Here is an 11,201-nt window from a genome sequence, read left to right as displayed (position 1 = left end):
CAGTTGGCATCCATCTTGGGAGAGGAGTCCATTAGTAAAAAATAGGAACCTCAAAGGAAATTAGAAATCAGGCCATCAGAGCTTTGGGTGCTAGGAAACACTTTAGGAAAAGGTACAAATCTGAGCTGAAAAAGGGGAATTCTGACTCCAGTTTCCTCAACCTATACTCTAAGCCTCCCACACACACACAGCTAAATCATCCCATCCTTGCCTACTCAGCCTCTTACATCTGCCCAAGCACATCTACATCATTGTTGTAGCTCTGAATGACCTAAAGCCATTCAGAAAATCCAAAGTTGCATTTTTATAGCAGATGGAGATCTCTGAAGGATCTCAAGGAGGAGGATGGATGGAAAATTGGGACCAGAGTTCCCAAGTTGGTTGTTTGGTAGGTCCAGAGCATTGTTCTATTTTTTATTCTCTCCATAAATACCCTATTCATGGAGTAGCTATTGAATCACTCATTTGAAATCTGTACTTTTACAGGCATATTATCTCTTCTAATTCGCATAGAAGCCCTGCAGGAATCCCCTTTAGCCTGAATGTCTTGGTCAAGTGCCTTTACAGCCCATGTGTGACAGAGCTACACCAAGAATCTGCTTCATCTGCCTTTAATCTGCATGTCTTCTCACTACATAGACCTCCCCAGAGCCTATGGATTCTTTCCCAAACCTTCCTCTTCCTTCCCTTGCCCTCTGGCAGAACCCTAGCTGACTGTGCTCCCACTCTATTCCTGGGCTCCTCTAGAGGTGTGGATAGAAAAGAATTCAGTTTCCTATCTACACCAACTAAAGAAACCTGTTTTTTCCTCTAATCTGCTACTATTCTCTATACTTCACATATTTTTTATTTTTATTATAATTATTTTTTAATTGACACATTGTAATTGTATATATTCATGGGGTACAATTTGATGTGTTGATATATATATAATGTTGTATGATGATCCTATCCCGGTATTTAGCATGATCATCACCTCACGCATTAAAAATATGGAATGTGGCCAGGTGCAGTGGCTCACACCTGTAATCCTAGCATTCTTGGAGGCCAAGGATCACTTGAGGTCAGGAATTCAAGACCACCCTGAGCAAGAGTAAAACCCCCATCTCTACCACAAATGGAAAAACTAGCCGGACATGGTGTCATGCACCTGTAGTCCCAGCTACTCGAGAGGCTGAGGCAGAAGGATCCCTTAAGTCCAGGAGTTTGAGGTTGCACTGAGCAATGATGATGCCACTGCACTGTTGCCTGGGTGACAAAGCAATATCCTGTCTCAAAAACAAATTTATATATATATATATATATATATATGAAATGCTTCACGAATTTGCATGTCATCCTTGAGCCATTCTAATCTCCTCTGTATTGTTCCAATTCAAGCATGTACAACTGAAGCAAGTACTCAATACTTTACTTCTGCCACCAGGTATGTAGAGATATTCCCCATAACAATTCAATTCTCTAAATCTCTGCAGACATCAACTGGTGTCTTGCAATTCAATTCAATTCTGACACTATTTACCTTGGAGCTAATGCAGACAATGCAGGTTGAGGGCTCAGTCCCACCAGACCACCCTCTCCCCACTTCAGATTGCAAGTCCAGGTTGTCACCTGTGTGTCTAAACCAACTAGCTATAAATCAATCTCCCTCAACCCCCTCTTCTGGTTCAATTCTTCCTTTTTTTTTTTTTTTTTTTTTTTTTTGAGACAGAATCTCACTCTGTTGCCCTGGCTAGAGTGCCATGGTGTCAGCCTAGCTCACAACAACCTCAAACTCCTGGGCTCAAGTGATCCTCCTGCCTCAGCCTCCGGAGTAGCAGGGACTACAGGCATCCGCCACCATGCCCGACTAATTTTTTTTGTATATATTTTTAGATGGCCAATTAATTTCTTTCTATTTATAGTAGAGACAGGGTCTTGCTCTTGCTCAGGCTGGTTTCACCTTGAGTGATCTGCCTGCCTTGGTTTCCCAGAGTGCTAGGATTACAGACATGAGCCACCGTCACTGGCCTCTTTCCTTTTTTTTCTTCTCTTTTCTTCCTTCTTTCTTCCCTCCCTCCTTCTTCCTCCCTCCTTCTTCCTCCCTTTCTCTTTCTTTCTTTCTTTCTTTCTTTCTTTCTTTCTTTCTTTCTTTCTTTCTTTCTTTCTTTCTTTCTTTCTTTCTTTCTTTCTTTCATTGAGACAGGGTCTCACTCTCAGCCTGGGTAGAGTGCAGTGGCATTACCATAGCTCACTGCAGCTTCCAAATCCTGGGCTCAAGTGATCCTCCTGCCTCATCCTCCAGGGTAGCTGGGACTATAGCTGTGCACCATCACACTGAGATAATTTTTCTATTTTTTGTAGAGATGGAGTCTTGTTCTTGCCCAGGCTGGTCTCAGTCTCCTGGCCTCAAGCAATCCTCCCACCTCAGCCTCCCAGAGTGCTAGGATTACTGGCGTGAGCCACAGCGCCTGGCCTCAATTATTTTCTAGAACTGCTCATAGAACTCAGGGAAACACGTTTACCAATTTATCATATAATAAATGATATGATAAAGAATACATTAATAGGCCGTATTAATAAGTAGTAGAAAGAAATTATAAGTAGAAAGAAATTAATTGGCCAACTAATATATATAGAAAGTATATAAGTAGAAAGAAATTTATTGGCCAACTATAAGTAGAAAGAAATTAATTGGCCAACTAATATATATAGAAAAAATTAGCCAGGCATGGTGGCGCATGCCTGTTGTCCCAGCTACTCAGGAGGCTGAGGCAGCAGGATCGCTTGAGCCCAAGAGTTTGAGGTTGCTGTGAGCTAGGCTCACGCCATGGCACTCACTCACTCACTGTAGCCTGGGCAACAAAGCGAGACTCTGTCTCAAAAAAAAAAAAGAATACCTTAATAGATTAACACCCACATAAAGAGATCTACAGAGCAAGGTCTGGAAGGGTCTGGAGCACAAGATCTTCTGTCCCTGTGGAGTTGGGGTTCACCACCCTTCTGACATGTGGCCATGTTCACCAAGCTGGAAGTCTCTGAACCCTGTAGTTCAGGGATTTTTATGGAGGCCTTGTCACATGGGTGTGACCAATTATAACTCAATCTCCAGTTCCTCTCCCTTCCCCAGAGGATGAGTGGGGGGTTGTGCAGATGAAAGTTCCAAGCTTGTAATCATGGCTTGTTCTTTTTGATGACCAGCCCCTCTCGAGGAGCCCACCAAGAGTCACCTCATTAGGGCCGGGCGTCGTGGCTCACGCCTGTAATCCTAGCTTTCTGGGAGGCCGAGGCGGGCGGATTGCTGGAGGTCGGGAGTTCAAAACCAGCCTGAGCGAGACCCCGTCTCTACTATAAACAGAAAGAAATTAATTGGCCAACTAATATATATAGAAAAAATTAGCCAGGCATGGTGGTGCATGCCTGTAGTCCCAGCTACTCGGGAGGCTGAGGCACCAGAATCGCTTGAGCCCAGGAGTTTGAGGTTGCTGTGAGCTAGGCTGATGCCACAGCACTCACTCTAGCCTGGGTAACAAAGTGAGACTCTGTCTCAAAAAAAAAAAAAAAAAAAAGAGTCACCTCATTAGAACAAAAGATGCTCCTAGCACTCCTATCACCCAGGAAATTCCCAAGAATTTAGAAGCTCTGTGTCAGGAACAAGGGTCAAAGACCAATGTATATATATTTTTTATTATATCACAAGATGGAAAGATAAGGAGGAATTAACAAAGGAGATAGAGAAGGGACATACACGTTGGACAAGGTGGCTCACACATGTAATCCTAGCACTCTGGGAGGCTGAGGTAGGAGGATCGCTTGAGCTCAGGAGTTCAAGACCAGGCTGAGCAAGAGCAAGACCCCATCTCTACTAAAATAGAAAAACTTAGCCTGGCATGGGTAGCATGTGCCTGTAGTCCCAGCTCCTTGGAAGGCTGATGCAGGAGGACTGGATCCCAAGAATTTGAGGTTGCTGTGAGCTAGGCTGACACCATGGCACTCTACCCAGGGTGACAGAGTAGTCTCAAAAAAAAAAAAAAAAAAAAGAGAGAAGGGGATATAAAGAGGAGTGGCAGGAAGCCCAAACAGTCTAGAGATCAAATGATACTTCCAGGAAGAAGGAGGAAGTTAACAGTGGCCAGTGTGGAGAGTGGGGCAAAAGACTCTTTCCCTATTGGAAGGCACAGAGCCTGCCATGTAATGAGTCAAAGGAAGGGTGAGAAGTCTGGGCGATGGGCTTCTACCTGATTTAACAACCACTTACCTTGTCTTCTGTGGTTTCCCAGGGGTCTGATGTCAGCTGCCAGCCAGCTCACCCTCAGAGAGAAGAGCAATTGAAACAGACCAGGAAGGGGAATTGATTCTAGGCTGTCCTTCCTTGTCCTTACCAAGCTAAATTGGAACTCCCTGTGCCTAACCCACCACCTAAGTGCTCTTTAGGCGCATTGCCACCTGGGTCCCAGTCTTGACTCTACTTTAAACAGCTGGGTGATGTCCAGCAATCCAAAAGACCTCTCCGAGTGGGTTCTAAATCTGTAAATTAAAAATACTAGCATATTGTACTTTTTAATGAATCAAAGGATAAATGTGTCCCTTATCTAACCAATTCATAGGACAGAGATGAGAATCAGAGTCGGCAAAGTAGGGGAAAGATCTTTATAAATATTTAAGGCATTATTCAAATCCAAGGAATTATTAATCTGCCCTCATTGCAAACTCTGTGTTACGGATATCCAGGATGAGACTTGGGGTTGAGAGAAAGAGGATTGCCATGGGGAGGCAGTGTCTCCCAGAACAAAAGCCTCTCGCTTCCCCATTTCCAGTCTGGGGCCTCCTGAAAATGACATTCCCAGCAGTAATTGGAGGAAATCTGGGACAGTCTGAGCTCAATCTGGCTATGACAAGAGCCTCTGGGCTCCCTGCGCCCAGTCTAAGCCCCTTTGGGAAACACTTGGCAGAGCAATAGGGCAAGGTCTCCTAAACGAAACACACTGGGTCCCTGGGAAGAGGAAAAGTGCTCAGAGCCAGCCTGTGCCCCCAGCCACATTGAAGCCTCAAGGGCTCATGGAAAGAACCCAGCTTTGCAGTCAGCCAGACCTGGGTTCAAACCCTGGTTTCACTCCTTATCGGTACGATTTGGGGTTAATTACCTAACCTCTTTGAGCATCATTTTCTCACCCCTAAAATGGAGATGATATGTATCTAAGAGGCTTGTGGCAGGCATTATTCTTCATACGGTTAGGAGCACTGCTCCAGCAATGACAAACCGACAGACTGGGCCTGCTTTCAGCTACATCCCCAGGCCAATAGGGTAGTCTCTGGCTTAAGCTCTTGTATTTCATGGTTTGTTACAGAGACTAACTCTGTGTCCTGAAAACTGTCACTTGCTCCAGAATGCCATTTCTCATTAGGTTAGGTGTCCCCTGTGTCTCCCTGTGGCCCCTGAACTCGCCTCAGTCAGAATACTGATCACCAGATACTGGCATTGCCTGAATTCTTGCCTGTCTTCTCCACCACTTGGAATTTCTTGATAGGAGGGGCACATTTTTGTTGAGGGTATGGCATAACAATAATCATAAATAGAATTAATTTAAAATTTTTTAAGACATGGGATCTTGCTACATTGCCCAGGTTGGCCTTAAACTCTTGGACTCAAGTGATCCTCTCCCCTCAGTCTCCTGAGTAGCTTTATTTATTTATTTATTTATTTTGAGACAGAATCTCACTTTGTTGCCCAGGCTAGCCTGAGTGCCGTGGCGTCAGCCTAGCTCACAGCAACCTCAAACTCCTGGGCTCAAGCAGTCCTACTGCTTCAGCCTCCCAAGTATAGGACTACAGGCATGCGCCACCATGCCTGGCTAATTTTTTCTATATATATTAGTTGGTCAATTAATTTCCTTCTATTTATAATAGAGACGGGGTCTCGCTCTTGCTCAGGCTGGTTTCGAACTCCTGACCTCAAGCAATCTGCCCGCCTCGGCCTCCCAGAGTGCTAGGATTACAGACATGAGCCACCACGCCCAGCCTATGTTTTTTTACAAATTACCCAAAGATAGAGAAATATTCCAATGAACCCCCAAATATATGTCATCCAGATTTCATAACTGTCAATGTATTATCGATCTGATTTTATTAAGTCACCTTCCTCTGTTCCTCCCCCACCCATCACAACACTCTTTTCTTTGCTGGAATACTTTAAATCAAACCTCCTACATCAATATCATTTCACCCATAAACACTTCAGAGTGTATCTCTAATAGATAAAGATTTTTTTTTTTTTTTTGAGACAGAGTCTCACTTTGTTGCCCGGGCTAGAGTGAGTGCCGTGGCGTCAGCCTAGCTCACAGCAACCTCAAACTCCTGGGCTCGAGTGATCCTTCTGCCTCAGCCTCCCGGGTAGCTGGGACTACAGGCATGCGCCACCATGCCCGGCTAATTTTTTATATATATATATATCAGTTGGCCAATTAATTTCTTTCTATTTATAGTAGAGACGGGGTCTCGCTCAGGCTGGTTTTGAACTCCTGACCTTGAGCAATCCGCCCGCCTCGGCCTCCCAAGAGCTAGGATTACAGGCGTGAGCCACAGCGCCCGGCCTAGATAAAGATTTTTTAAGTACAATAGACCAAATTAACAGTAATTCCTTAATATTATCTAATAATCCATGTTTAAATTTCCTGGATGGTCTCAAATATGTATTTGCAATTGGTTTGTTCAAATCAGAAGTCAAATAAGGTCTACATATTGAATTTGACTGGTATGTGTCTTAAATCATTTTTAAGTAAACAGTTCCCTCTTCTCCCCTTTTTTTCATGCTATTTAACTGTTGATGAAGCTGAGTCATTTGCTTGCAGAATTGTCCACATTCCAAATTTGGCTGATTGCATCCTCAAGTTTTTATTTAACTCACTACTCTATCCCCTGTATTTCCTCCAAACTACTGGTTAGAGTTGAGACTTCATTAGTCTCAGAACTCATCTGAAGTAGGTACTTGCATTATATCAGGAGGCACACTGGCTTGGTTGACCCACTTTTAGTGGTACCAAATCTAATGGTTTTAGTAGCTTGTGATGTATGTTCTAAATTTAACTGAACAAAAGAAGGAGTCAAGAAAGTCCATCTAATGGCTGGGTGGTAACTCATATCTGTAACTCCAGTGCTTTGGGAGGCTGAGGATTGCTTGAGCTCAAGAGTTCAAGGCTGCAGTGAACTATGATTGCACCATTGCACTCCAGCCTGGACAACGGTGCAATACCCTATCTCAAAAAAAAAAAAAAACAAAAACCATTTAATGATGCCAGAGAGGAATAAAATCTAGAAGGTTAAATAGGAATTTTGTTTAATAGAGGAAATAGAGTACACAGATGTAGGGAACAGTGTGTGCAAAGTGTGACACTGAGAGAGAGCAACTCATGTTTAGGAAGTAAAAGGATTTTGGGTGGGCCAAGGAGTAGAGAAAGGGAGGAATAGAGGCTAGAGAGGTGAGCCTGATTCAGATGGGGAAGGTCTTTGCATGCCCTGAAGAGTCAGCAATGCCTTTGATCAGAGCAGGCTGATCAGACCTGATTTGTAGGCAGACAACTTTGGCTGCAGTGGGAGGCTCCCCTGCAGGTGGGGACCTACCACAGATGGAGACCTCAGGCAGGTGGAATCCAGGAAATTGACAAGCAGAGGCTGGCCACAGTTAGTGGTGGTGAGGATGGAGAGGTAGTGGATGTGGAAGATGTTTCGAAGATGTTTCTTGGCTGATGTTAGATGTGGGGAGTGAGGGGTTCCCAGTTTTTCTAAGGTGCAGAGAGTCAAGGAGGAAGAGCAAGGTGGGGTGGGGGCAAGGAAGTGTAAAGAAATTGGCTTGGCTGTAATAGAGGGTGGAAGGGGGAGGAGAGCTGAACAGGAGAGTATGACCCCCACCATGGGGGAGTGTGCCATTGAATATGAAGGTCTGTAGCCTATGAGAACAGCCAGAGCTGGATCCTGTTGAGTCATGTCAAGAACTGGGCCCTGGCCAGGCGCGGTGGCTCACGCCTATAATCCCAACACTCTGGGAGGCCGAGGTGGGCGGATCATTTGAGCTCAGGAGTTCAAGACCAGCTGAGGAAGAGCGAGAACCCTGTCTCTACTAAAAATAGGAAGAAATTATTGGCCAACTAAAAATATATAGAAAGAAAATTAGCCGGGCATGATTGACACATGCCTGTAGTCCCAGGTACTCGGGAGGCTGAGGCAGTAGGATCACTTGAGCCCAGGAGTTTGAGGTTGCTGTGAGCAAGGCTGACACCACTGCACTCTAGCCCAGGCAAGAGAGTGAGACTGTCTGAAAAAATAAATAAATAAATAAATAAATGGGGAAAGATTATACATTGTATCTGCAGAGTCTATTTCTTGGCAAATACATAGAAAATTCTGAAATCTGGTCAGGTGCTGGGAGGAACTGGGCAGCTGGAAAGGGGACGTGGAATTCGGAAAAGAGATGTTCTTCACCTATACTCTGCACCTTTAAATTTTGTATACTATTTATATATTCAGTTAAACAAAAGCACATTTTTAACAAATTCTAAGGATGCAGGGTCCCACCCCTGATATTCGGATCACTGCAGCCAGAGAGCAGTGCCCATCTGTGCACGAGGAGGCCATGCGCCCTCTGGTCCTCTGCGTTGGAGGCGCTCACACCGCTTCCACCGACATTATCGCGCTGCGCCCTCCTAACGGTTTATTATCTCGGTTTTCACATAAGGGAACTGAGGCTCAGAGTGTTTCTCCGCCCCAGGCTGGCTGGTAGACGACGCTGCGGCGGCGGCGGCGGGGGGGGGGGGGGGGGGGGGGGCGGAGGGAGCCTCGGGCCACAGCGCCTCCTCCCCGGGCTCTGGGCTGCGCCTAGCCAGCGGCCCGGCCCCTTCCCGGCGAAGCGCGGCGGGTGGTCTTAGGCGGGCCGAGCATGGACCGCGCGTGTGCGGAAGCGCGAGTGTGCGAGTGCGCGCGGCACGGCGTGCGAGCGCGAGTGTGTGTGAGAGAGCGCGGGTGAGGCGCGGGGTGTCTCAGTGTGCGCGCGCGTTAGGGTGCAGTGTGCGTTGGTGTGTGTGGAATGTGGGTAGCTTTTTGTGTGTGCATACGTGTGTGTGTGCAGCCTCAGCTCTTGGTTCAGCTCTAGTGAAGCCTGCCACCTTGACCCCCTCCCTCACCCACAACAGTATCTCCTGGTGCCCCCCTGTGTCCTGACCACAACTCTATCCACCCATGGGACAAGCTTTTAATAACCCTGTTTAGGTCCCAGTGGCTCACGCCTGTAATCCTAGCACTCTGGGAGGCGGAGGTGGGCGGATTGCTCAAGGTCAGGAGTTCAAAACCAGCCTGAGAAACAGCGAGACAGTCTCTACTAAAAATGAAATAGATAGGCAATTAAAAATAGAAAAAAAAAAAGATTAGCCGGGCATGGTGGCACATGCCTGTAGTCCCAGCTACTTAGGAGGCTGAGGCAGCAGGATTGCCCCAGCCCAGGAGTTTGAGGTTGCTGTGAGCTAGGCTGTCGCCACGGCACTCACTCTAGCCTGGGCAACAGAGTGAGACTTTGTCTTAAATAAATAAACCTGTTTAATAACCTGTTAGCATTCCTGCCTCTATTCCCACACTGGGCACAGACCTGACCTTAATGGCCTCACATCTTCCAAGTCTGGGGTGGGGCAGGGAATGTGGTGGGGGCTCCATCCAGGCTGGTGCAATGATGGGGCACCTGCATTCCTGTCTGTGTCTGTGTGCCTTACATGTGTCTGAGGCTGCAGGAAATGTGTGTGTTGGGGGTGGGGAGGGAGCTCATCTGACAAAGCTGATAAACCTGTTCTGTTTGGATCCTGGGGGGACTGTTGTCCTCCCAGTTTTCTCACCCATGCCTGACCCTATGACAAAATGCAGACTATCTCTCACGTGGTCACTTGTGGACCCAGGATCAGCCAGACTGCTTTTCCTCTTTGTCCTGATTTCAGGTCAAAGCTTCTGTCCCTTAGCTGGACAGGACAAGGGCTGCCTTGGGGCACCACCCCCCACCTTCTGTTAATCACTTGGGACTGGGATCTCTGAGATTCCTGTCCTCCCAACTGGTCAGTTCAAAATTGTCAGAACACCGAGGCAGGAGGATCACTCAAGTTCAGCAGTTCAAGACCAGCCTGAACAAGAGCAAGAACCCTGTGTCTACTAAAAATAAAAAGAAATTAATTGGCCAATTAAAAACGTATAGAAAAAATTAGCCAGGCATGGGGGCTCGTGCCTGTAGTCCCGCAGTAGGATTGCTTGAGCCCAGGAGTTTGAGGTTGCTGTGAGCTAGGATGATGCCAGGGCACTCTAGCCTGGGTGACAGAGTGAGATGCTATCTCAAAAAAAAAAAAAAAAATTGTCAAAACAACCCTAAAGTCTATGTTCCTCCCCAACTCCTCAAGCACAAGGCCAAAGTCCCCAGTCTCTGGGGTCTAACACATTCCCTCTGGCTACGGCATCTGCCCATCTTTATCTGTCCTGTGTACAGAGAGCTTAGGATCCCTTGCCGGTTTCCTCTCAGGAGTCCTCCCTACTCTCTAACCTCTTCTTTTCCAACCCCAGAGTCTGCGGATACTCCCTTTCCCATCCACTGAAACAGTCCTGAGAGGGAAGGAATGGCTGCAGCTCAGGCTCTGGAACCACACTCTCTGGGCCTGCATCCCAGCTCCGCCACTGACAAGGTTTTTAGCCTCAGACAAGTGTGTCCGGCACCGTTCCATCAGGAAATAGAGGACTCTCTCAAATTGGATAATTTGAGGAGTATTTCATAACAGGAATATACACAAAGGTGTGGACAGGCTGTTGGTAAACCACAAAAGATAATAACAGATCTACTAACAGATCTGCTGAACCTACTTTCTTTCTAGATTGTCACAATTATAAAAGGAAATGGTGGACAGGAGGTGCCAAACACTGTTCCACCACACAGGAAGTGTTCAATGAACAGACCCAGCTGTCTGCCTCTGGATTTTAACAACTAATTAGCATCTCAAACTTAGTCTGTCAAAATGGAAAGCTTGAATTTCCCCCCATTTCAAACCTATTTCTTCCCAAGTCTCAGTTGGCATCACTACCATCTACCCAGCTGCTCAAGCCAGAGTCCTTGGTGTCGTCCTGCATGTAATGGAAGCTTTCCTCTCGCCCTTCCCACACTCCTCTGTCATCGTGCTCTGTTGGCTCTCCTCCAAAATGCCTCTCAAACC

At 46.4% G+C, this 11,201-nt stretch overlaps 1 protein-coding gene and 1 pseudogene across 1 annotated transcript in view; one reads left to right on the top strand and one right to left on the bottom strand.

Annotated features, from left to right (window-relative positions):
- KRTCAP2 (keratinocyte associated protein 2) overlaps positions 1-11,201 on the top strand; it is a 139,985-nt gene that overhangs the window by 25,000 nt on the left and 103,784 nt on the right. The gene's annotated exons all lie outside the window — the stretch shown is intronic.
- LOC142869771 (uncharacterized) lies at positions 1,304-1,400 on the bottom strand (annotated as a pseudogene).

This window comes from Microcebus murinus, chromosome 2, assembly GCF_040939455.1.
Source record: "Microcebus murinus isolate Inina chromosome 2, M.murinus_Inina_mat1.0, whole genome shotgun sequence".
NCBI classification, from domain to species: Eukaryota; Metazoa; Chordata; class Mammalia; order Primates; family Cheirogaleidae; genus Microcebus; species Microcebus murinus.
This window is presented reverse-complemented; position numbering and strand designations above follow the sequence as displayed.